This window comes from Camellia sinensis, chromosome 12 (genome assembly GCF_055761805.1).
Source record: "Camellia sinensis isolate YWXY chromosome 12, ASM5576180v1, whole genome shotgun sequence".
NCBI classification, from domain to species: domain Eukaryota; kingdom Viridiplantae; phylum Streptophyta; class Magnoliopsida; order Ericales; family Theaceae; genus Camellia; species Camellia sinensis.
The window spans coordinates 125995235-126006654 of NC_138972.1; the positions used below are offsets into that span (position 1 = coordinate 125995235).

Genomic DNA, 11420 nt, shown 5'->3' on the forward strand with positions numbered 1-11420 from the left:
TTCCTAAGAATTGATAGGTTCTATAGACAAATCCCAAACCTAAATCTATGAAGGCAAAGATTGAAAGCAAAAATTGAAGGTAGAGATCTGGCAAAGGCACAAAAAACAGAAAACAAAGGCGAAGTTTCAGAAACAAGAACAGGGATGGGCTATCAAGAACATGAAGAATACGAGAAATAAAGGACCAAGATCAGTGGAAAAAATACAGTGAAGTGGTGCAACGGTGCGTGTGTTCAAGATATAGGCAAGGGCCAAATCAAGGAATAAACACATTCAGATGTATGATTCACAAAATAGATATTTGAGCAAGGCAGTAATAACAGGAGATTCCAGAAATGGTCAAGAATTGAAATCAGAAGGAACAGTTGCTTACCGGAAAAAATGAAGCCGATGTGAGGACTGCCGAAGTCAGTCGGTAGTTACAGATGTGGCAGAACGACGAAAGTTCCACCAGAAAGACAAATACAGAGCTTGGAGCTTCAGCAATGGCGGATTTGAAAGAAAGAGTTTTAGAGAGAGAAGAAAGTAAGTGAATCAAAGCACAAAGTGAAAAGACGAAAGCAAAGATAGTGTCTTTGTTGAAAATGTGAAACGGCGGCAAAATAAGGCATTTATTGCGCCTGGAAAACTGCATGCGTCAGACGGCGCAGACAGATTAAGACGGCTTACAAGCGTGTTACAGGCACAGACCTATAAGGTAAAGACGCGTAAGAGAAACGATTGAGAAGTGATGCATGACAGCTCATGCGCGTGGGAAAGTTCATTTGAGTTCTTGTTCTTGAAAACAAGACATGTCGGCTTGACATGAATGATCTCGGCCGAAGAGTTCTTACGCCGAGGTACTGGAAGACAATATAGATATAGGTTCCATCACCTTAGAATACCGAGGTAATAGAACCTAGGGGGCAGTTGTGGGGATGTATTTTCTGAATACCAACACGTGGCAAGGTGACGCCGACGTGTCAGCCGATGTGCCATTTGTCCTGGTCGTAACGCCGAGGTTATCTCGGCTAGGTCGAGGTTGCCTCCGAAGATATCGGAATCTGAGATAAGCGGATAATGGATAAGGGGGAAGAGTCCTAGAGTAAAGAGAATACTTTGCTAAGATAAGGATAAAGCTCTTAGGGAGTTTATCTTTATCTTTTGAGAAATCCAAAGTAAGCACTGAATGGGAGTCCATAGAAGTCATGCTTCTAGTGGGACTAGGATTGAGTTGGCTACAAAAGAGAGGTACCCCCATGGGTCTAAGGTACGCAGTTTTATGCTTAAGCTTGTGAGTTTAGCACTTGATTATCTTTGAGAGATATACTGACTTGATCGTCGGAGTGCCCCCGGGTGGAAGAGCCACCGCTGGAGCCTTTTCTTTCTGTTACAGGTTTGCTGAAGCCATCTATTCTGTCGGTGCTCTCCAGCTGATTACTAGGCGGGCAGTGTGGTCAGAAAATTACCCACACACTATTTTATCATCATTAGTTCTTACTAAGTCATGGGATTTTTTTTGTCAACAGGAAAAAAATTTGGAAGAAGAGGATGAAACACTCATAAAATCATTATTTGGAGTGAGTATATCATTGTCAAACTACTGCGACTTTGCTATATTGTTGCCTCTGTTTTCTGGTAACTTGTACTCGTGAGATTTACTTGGTGTCAAAATTCTTTCTCAGGCACCAAGAGAGGTCGTTCGCAGGATCGATGATGATATTCTTGATGATGATGAAGATTTATCTTAGATTTCAACTGACAATGTTGAAACATCAAACAATAATTTAAAAGTATGATCCTTTACTAATAATTTGGTTGTATGATTAATGTGTGTCTAATGAATGGTTTGAAAAATGACAAAAGGATAAAAAAGGATGAAGATTTTAAGTGATATAAATTGAAGAATAACATAAAGAGGTTAAAAGGATAATTAGGGATGCTAAGCTAAAAGCCTACACCAATCTTTATTCTAGATTAGATAGTAAAGATGGAGAAAATAATATTTATAAATTTCCAAAATTGAGAGAAATGAAACGAGACACTTAATCGGGTTAAGTATAAAAAAGTGAGGATTTGAAGGTGTTAGTCAAGGATGAAGAGGTTAAGGAAATGTGAAAAAATTATTTTTAGAAACTGTTAAATAAAAATCATTTACACTATGTTTGGTTGGGGGATTTGAGGAGGGATTTGGAAAGGGAAAGGGAAAGGTTAGGTGAAATGTGAATAAAATATACCTACATTTCACCTAGTTTCACATACCTTTTCTTTTTCCCTTTCCAAATCCCTCTCCAATTTCCCTACCAAACACAGCATTAGAAAATCTAAGAGTAGAGAAATATGATAGCTTTGATGGGACTAGAGAAAATAGGTTTTATTGTTGACTAAGAGAGTTTGAGGTGTAACTTGCACTGAAGAAGATGAAATTAGGTAAGCATTAGGATCAAATTGTATCGTTGTTGAGACTTAAAAATGCTTAGGTAAGGAGGGGTGTCTTGGTTAACAAAGTTCGTTAATAAGATTCTAATGACTAGGAAAATACATGATGGGTGGAGAAAAATGAGATATCCAAAATTGCAACAATTATAGAGACATTCAGTTCATGATTCATACTATGAAATTGTGGGAGAGGGTGATTGAGCATCTCTTAAGGGTTACAACGACAATATCCTTTAATCAATTTGAGTTTATGTCTAGTAGATCAACTAAAGAAATGATAGATTGACTAAGAAGAATAATAGAAAAGTACATTTAGAAAATGAGGGATCTACATATGTTTTTTTTTTTTTTTTTATAGATTTAGAAAAAGTTTGCAATAGGGTGCCTAAAAATTAATATGGTTGGTGTTGGAGAAAGAGTGTAACCAAAGAGTATAAGGATGCGATAAAAAACATGTATGATGGGGGTTGCGGCTACTACTAGATCACCTACAACCTATAGGGGAAACTAGTGAATTTTCAATTACGCCTTACCTATTTGCCTTAGTAATGGCTGAATTAACTAAACGCATTATGTTGTTTTGAAGGATATCTATTCAGATGAAACCAAGGAAGAAGTTAACAGTTCTTTGTTTTTTATTTCATTCAAAGCTTCCTAAAGACACTTTCTAACATCTAGCATATCTAAACAATTGGAAACCATATTTGCTAGTTCCAAATGCCTTCAATATATTTTAACTCTGAAGGCTTTTGGGAAGCTTTCTTTAGGAGTAGAGGGAAAGACTACAGAAAAGCTATTTTTACAATTTCTGACATTGAGAGGCTAGTGAACCATACAAATCGTGAAATTATTTTATGTCACATAGTTTCACGTGTCATCTCTATGATATGAGATTCAACGAGTCATTCGTATCGGAAATGGTGTTCAAACTATCTGAAGTGCAAGATTCAATTTACAAATTGTAACATTTTGATAATTACGCTTTATGATGGATTCATTTTATTTGTGCCATGTTGCCATGTGGCCAACATGAACACCTTCCCCATGCCAAATAAGACTTGTGACAAATGACGGAATGTTATTCGGACCCGTAGGTTGGGATTTAGAGTCGAATACGCCCAAAACTTAGTCGAAAAAGGACGTTTCGGGGGCGAAACTTCAAAACAGCCCCCGAACCGCCGTGTGGCCAACACGAATAGCTTCTCCATGCCAAATAGGACTTGTGACAACTAACGGAATGTTATTCGAACCCGTAGGTTGGAATTTAGAGACGAATACGCCCAAAACTTAGCCGAAAAAGGGCGTTTCGGGGGTGAAACTTCAAAACAGCCCCCGAATAGCTGTGTGGCCGACACGAACAACTTCCCCATGCCAAATAGGACTTGTGACAACTGACAGAATGTTATTCGGACCCGTAGGTTGGGATTTAGAGACGAATACGCCCAAAACTTAGTCGAAAAAGGACGTTTCGGGGGTGAAACTTCAAAACAGCCCCCGAACGGCCGTGTGGCCGACACGAACAGCTTCTCCATGCCAAATAGGACTTGTGACAACTGACGGAATGTTATTCGGATCCGTAGGTTGAGATTTAGAGTTGAATACGCCTAAAACTTAGTCGAAAAATGGCATTTCGGGAGCGAAACTTCAAAACAGCCCCCGAACCGCCGTGTGGCCAGCATGAACAGATTTCCCATGCCAAATAGGACTTATGACAACTGACAGAATGTTATTCGGACCTGTAGGTTGGGATTTAGAGCTGAATACGCCCAAAACTTAGTCGACAAAGGGCGTTTCGGGGGCGAAAATTCCAAACATCCCTAAAACCGCCGTGTGGCCGACATAAACAGCTTCCCCATGCCAAATATGACTTGTTACAACTGACGAAATGTTATTCGGACCCATATGTTGGGATTCAGAGCCGAATACGCCCAAAACTTAGTCGAAAAAGGGTGTTTCGGGTGCAAAAATTGAAAACAGCCCCCGAACCGTAGTGTGGCCGACACGAACACCTTCCATATGCCAAATAGGACTTGTGACAAATGACGAAATGTTATTCGGACCCGTAGGTTGGTATTTGGAGACAAATACGCCCAAAACTTAGTCGAAAAATGTCGTTTCGGGGGCGAAAGTTCAAAACAGCCCTTGAACCGCCATGTGGCTAACACGAACAGCTTTTCCATGCCAAATATGACTTGTGACAACTGATAGAATGTTATTCGGACCCGTAGGTTGGGATTTACAGCCGAATACGCCCAAAACTTAGTCGAAAAAGGGCGTTTTGGAGGCGAAACTTCAAAACAGCCCCCCGAAGCTCCGTCTGACTCTCACGGGCAGCTTCCCCATTACAAATAAGGCTTGTGACAATTGACGGAATGTATTGTAGATGTATAGTAATGGAAAATTATGGGAAAAATATTCAGAAACCAATATGAACTCAATTTACGCCTTGTTGTGAACTTGCTAATTTTTTGAACGTGCACATGCGTATTTAAGCTTTCATACAAGTATGAAACATGCTCATGGTGTTTCTGAGGTCATGTGCGTTATGAGATGTCAAGTAATCTTTCTTTGATGAAGCATTTATAGGTGTCTCAACATACATTTCTACATATTTCCTTTTATGATTGAAATTTATTTTTGTTATTATTTTTATCACATGTTCTAATATCCTTTCTGAAATGGCACTGACATAGATTAATAAGCAGCGATGGTTTTATATCCAATCTAATGATTCAAGTGCCTTTTGCAAACAAATAATGAGGAAGTTGGTAAAAAGAATACTTTCTATTCACATTGGGCTTTGATATTGGTTTAGCTATAGAATTTGGATATATGTTGCATACAAATAGAAGATTGTTACATTAGCTTTATGTTACTAATGAAAGATTTAGTAATGATTGTTCTACATTTAACAATGTCCCTTTTAACAAAAGACTTTAGAAAGACTGATAATTGATTCATTATGGAAGGTTGCTTCTCACTTATTTTTACTTGTCACTTGTTGCCAAATTCATTCATGAAGTTGGGCATTTTTGGATTTAATTCTAATGTTTTTTTTGTTTTTGTTTTTTGTAGATGACTTTGATGCGTGGACTTCCAGAGATATTTTGGTATATGGAGAAGAAATTGTACTTTTGTATAGAAGCAATATAATACTTTTGTCGTCTCCGGCTTTTGCGCAGTTAACTATTACTGATACAAAAAACTTTTGGCAGCCAATAGATAATTACTAGCATGGTAGATAGATCACCTTTTGTCGCCGTACAAACATATGATTTTTTATCGTGGTACATAGATGTACTTTTGGTTTGGTGCATACATCACCTTTTGTCGTGGTATAGATTACGATGGGAATTTGTACCAAGCCAAATGGTCATTTCACATGGTATGGGAAATGTAATTTTTGTATATGGAGGGCTTTACTTTTTGTATGATTCTATATTTTGTATAGAATTATTATTTTAGTTTGGACAATAGTTCGTTTGTATGTACTTAGACAGTTAAAGTAATTTATTTTTTGTATACGAATGCAGATTGTGGAATGATTGATAGTTTATGTAGCATTTTATTTATGTACGTATTACAGGTTGTATGGAATACAGACAGGTTATGGACACATAATATTTGCAATAAAACATAATATCATGTTTTTGCCGACTAAACGTTTTGTAGCCAAAAAAAGGGAAAAAAAAAAAACCAAACCTTTGGCTACTAAAAGTTTTGTAGCCAAAAGAAAATCAAACATTTGGCTACTAAATTTTTTGTAGCCAAAAGAAAAACAACCATTTGGCTACTAAAAGTTTTGTAGCCAAAAGAAAATCAAACATTTGGCGACTAAAATCTTTTGTAGCTAAAAACAAAAGCTGAAGAATAAAAAATAATTTTGCCAACTAAAAATTTAGTAGCAAAAAATGTGGGAGTTTAGGCGACTAAATTTTTAGTAGCCAAAAATGTGGAAGTTTAGGCGACTAAATTTTTAGTAGCTAGAAGAAATACTATTTGCCGACTAAAATTTTAGTAGCAAAAAAAGATTGACTTTAGGGGACTAAAATTTTAGTAGCCAAAACACTAATATTTGCTTTAGGCGACTAAAAAATTTAGTAGCTAAAAATTTTTCCGCGACTAAATTATTGGCTTTTGGCGACAAAAAATTGGTCGGCAAAAATGTATTATTTAATTAATTTTCCAATCTATTGGCGACTAAATGAAGTTTAGTCGCCAATTAGCTTTGGCGACTACTCTTCGGCTACTAATTTTCTAACCAAAAAATTTAGTCGCTAAAGACTATAAGCGACTAAAAAATGACTTTTGGCGACTAAAAATTTAGTTGTCAAAAGTGAAAATTCTTGTAGTGACTCTTAGGCCATGTTTGATTCACAAGACTAATAGTGAGGTATTAATAATTCTATCAAATTAGTATGGTATTCACTATCCAATTGGATTAATAGAATAAATAATCCATTGGATTAACAATCTCACCCTTACCCCATTACTAATAATCCTACAAATTTGTTGGATTAATTATTCATTGGATTAATAATCCTAAACAAAAATATTAAAACAAACATAGGATAATTGGATCCACGAATTAATAATCTCAATCCCATACTCTAATCCATCTAATCAAACATGCCCTTATATCCTTATATTTAATGTTAACTAGTATAATTACCCGTGCTATGCACACGTATAAATAAATAATCAAAAATTAAATTTTAAAATTAAATAATAATCTAAAAAATTTATCTATAATATTTAGCAAAAATGATTTAGAATCAATTAAATTTTATTTATTTTTATCACAATTACATATAATATAATTTTTTTAAAAAATTCTTATGTCATTAATTGTGTGCTCTAAGTTCTTAAGAACAAATATATGTCATAATTTAAGTGGTAAAAATTTTAAAAATAAATCACAAAAATTATATTAATGATAAAATATAAATATATTTCCTTATGAGTTTTGTAAATTTAATTTATCATATGATAGTGGTAAATTACATTTGTCAATATAGTAATTTTTTGAGTAAATTACACTGACACCTCTGAGGTTTATGTTTATTACAGTTTTCCCCTCACCTTTTGAAAATTACATCTCCCTCCCTACGGTTTAAAGTTTCATTACAGATTCTCCCTCAGCAATTTAATTTTTTTAAATACCAATTTTGCTCTCACTGGGTAAATTACATTGACACCCCTCACGTTTTAGAAATTACAATCCCCTCCCTAAGGTTTAAAGTACCATTACCAATTGTGTGATGACCTGAAATTTTAAAAATAAATAAATAAATAAATAAAAGAAAGATAGAGAGATCAGGATCAAAATGCGTGGGGTAATGGAATATTTTCTTTAGAGAGAAAGGGCTGGGACAAGAGTGAGTGGGAAGGATTTTATTTAAGATATCTTTCTCTGGCCACTCATTGACTTGCACCATTGTTAATGATAAACATAACTTCTCAAGACCTAAGGGATTTCTCAGATTCTTAATTCGGTGCCTTCTTGTCAAAATCTTTATAAGAACTCCTTGACTTATCATTGTCTCCAAGATGACAAAAGCTTACAATTTGATGATTCCATTCAATTTCTAGAGCAATGTGAAAGGGATAGGTTCTTGTCCACTGCATGTCTGAAAAAAATGCAGATCGCAAGGTATTGTGACAGCTTTTTGATGAAGAGCAAAGGAGGGAGACCTGCACAGAGTTACCAATGGGTGAAAGATCGGAGACCACCTGTTGAATTAATTCAAGCTGTCTACCGACAATTACAGGAGTTTGAGCAGAAGATCTTTGGGTTGATTGAGAACAACACGGGGGTCTTGCCAGTGTTCATGTTGTAACGCCCTCTAAATAATACATAAATCCAACATCTAACAGTTCTATATACATGAAAGATAGATCACTTTTCCATACATACATCAGAGTTAATATTACAAAAGAGGATTTCATATAAGTAACAAATGTTTACAACAATAATAGAATGACCTGAGGGCTTACATCTTTCCAAGTTGTTACTTGGTTACGCAAAAGAAGAGTTTTAACTCTTTTACAAGTAAAGCCCTCGACTTGCATTTACATGTAATCAATAAAACAAATAGTAAAGTAGAGTCTTCAACTTTGAAAAATTCCTAAGCAAAGATCTTGAACTTGGCACGTCTCCTGAAAATGGTGTCCCAAATAGGGTAAGCCAAGGCCCAGTAGAGATATACTAAACCCAATATGAGAAATAACTAAAACATTATCATTCGACAAATGATTAACACGTGTAGACCAATTCGCACCCTTCTCATCACCAGACAACAATTACATCCATGCTACCATCCACTTCCCATATTTATCCAATTCAATTCCTCACTATGGTTCATTATTTAACCCAACAATTTAGGTGAGTCTACAGCTCAACTCATTAATACTTCCGCTATCTACAATTCAAAATGAGGCTACAACTCATGTAATTAATACTTCAATTTACAACTTTATTCAAAGATACATAAATAATGTGTTAAAGTATATGAACACATATGGAATACATCCCTATCTCCTCCCAAACAAAGATACATAAATAATGCGTTAAAGTATATGAACACATATGGAGTACATCCCCTATCTCCTCCCAAACAAAGATACATAAATAATGTATTTAAGCACTTCATCACATACAATAATTAATCAATACACGTATTCGATGCATTATTCTAACCGTCGTATTCAATGACGTAGTCCAGGTGATTAGTTTGAGTTTTCCCTAATCAACATACAGTGTCTACAACAATCAAGACTATCCACCACCGATAGCCCAAAAAAGTTATTTCTAAACAGATCATAATATTATCAAACAGATAAATTAGCAACATTTTCGTAAGTGAGTAATTTATTCCTCTAACTACACAATTCAGTTCCATAATTTCCCAATTGGGTGTTTTCCAACTTAATTTCATATTTCCCCAAATTAATTATTCAGATTAATTATTCAACAAAATTAGAGCATTTTCTCCCTTTTTCAAATATCAACCTAATCTCACCTATTAAACCCACAAAACCTCATTTTCAAGACCTCACAAACATATGGAACTCAAAGAAACACAAAACCCCTCTCATATAAAGCACAAACCTCAAACCCTAACCTCCAAATTCACCAAATCCCAATGTTTACACTAAATGACTAATATTTATGTTAAAACTCATAAGAAGGAGTGGATCAGCCCTACCTCAAAGTTAGGAGCTCAAAAGAGATGAGGGGAAAAACCCAAGATGCTCCAAATGCGAGATTTTTCGGATCAAAAGATAGCCCAAGCCAAGCTCTACACTTTTTACAAAGACACTAAGGTAGAAGATCACTCAAACTAGATCAAACCCTAGAGAGAAGTTGAAGTTTAGAGTGAGGAGCTCTCCAATGGAGGTTTTGAAAAGTTAGAGAGAGAAAAGGTACCGAAAAAGTGATCCAAAAAGTCAAAATTCAGACTGATATAAAAACAGGTCCGCTCGAGCGTGGAACTCCCCGCTTGAGCGTCAGACACAGACTTACGCTCGAGCGTCAAAAGCGCTGCTCGAGCGCCGGATGCACACTTCCAGAAGTTTTGCAGTCGATGGTCCCCGCTCGAACGTGAAAGTGGACGCTCGAGCGTCTGACGACCTGCAGAACAAAATGCTAAGAGATGAATAATCACGCTCGAGCGTCAAAACGCCCGCTCGAGCGGAGAAGCAACAACAAAGGGCCCGCTCGAGCATGAATGCCAAAATCTGTGCATCAACTTTTGGTTTCTAAACACAAACCAACTTGTTCCCAACCTGCCTAACATAACCCAAGACTCAAATATAAAGAGTAAAGGATAGAAATGAGAATATGACAACACACACTCACGAAACGAAGTCCGGAGTACAAAAAAAAAAAAACAAAGAAAGGGAAAACTAGGATCGTTATACATGTCATTGACCATCCTATCCTTTAGCTTCGGCTTCCTAAAGTCAAACGATCCGGTCCCTCTCCCTACTTTCAACAGTCCCAGTGCTCCATCCATTTTCGCTTGTCCACCATTAGACATTGCTCCTCACGAGTTCACTTTTGGTGCAGTCCAGACTCATCAGAATCCATCTAGAGTCCGTTTTGGAGAAAAACCCGCCTAACCCAAATAGCAACGATATTGCTATGGATGGTTCGTGATTTCTGTAACGCCTCACTTTTTATTACTCAAAGTCATTACCAAATTCATTAACTTAATTCAAGTTCAGAGATAACATGCGGAAATAAACTCTTTGGTCCCATGAGTAGAAATAAATAACAATTCTCTCATCCGAATGCACTTTAAATACAACATGAGTATACTGAATAAAATGCCCGAAGGCTTAAATCATTAAAGAATCAAAAAGAAGGGTGTAACCCTTTTACATATATGGCATTCTGCCAACACAAAAAAAAGGCCTCGTGGCCAACAAATAAGAAGATCCACATCTTGTAGCGCATCTTGCTTAACACCTGAAAAAGATTCAACAACGTGAAATGAACATATAGTCCAGTAGGGATCTTAACATGGCCCTCAACAATAACAACTTACAGATAGCTATGATCATGAATGCCCAATCTCATACTAGAATAATAATGTGGCAGTTTATACAAAATATACATAAGTATGAACTTTTCTCGAAAACAGCCATTTCATTCAACGCTATAAGCGATTCATCTTTCTTTTCTTTTCACTACCCTTTGTTCCCAAACTTTCACAACAATAACAACTTCTTAGAAAATCAATTTCTCTAAGCCCATTACCTTTCTCCCATTTTCCATACTTACAACAGATTTTCCCTTTTCCAAAACATACTTTCAAATACCCATTTTTCCTTCACACTTTCCCAAAATCTCACAGTAGCATTTTGGTTTATTCCCAATACATTCATATCTATACATGCATGCCTTCAATAAAAGGGAGATAACAAATCATCAACATGTATATAATCAACAAATGAGGTAACTTGGCCTTCCAAAACTGTAACCATCACAATCCATA

At 36.1% G+C, this 11420-nt stretch overlaps 1 pseudogene; it reads left to right on the forward strand.

Annotated features, from left to right (window-relative positions):
- Nucleotides 1–425: 425 nt before the first annotated feature.
- Nucleotides 426–10579, forward strand: LOC114317018 (protein-tyrosine-phosphatase IBR5-like; annotated as a pseudogene).
- The last annotated feature ends 841 nt before the right edge of the window (nucleotides 10580–11420 follow it).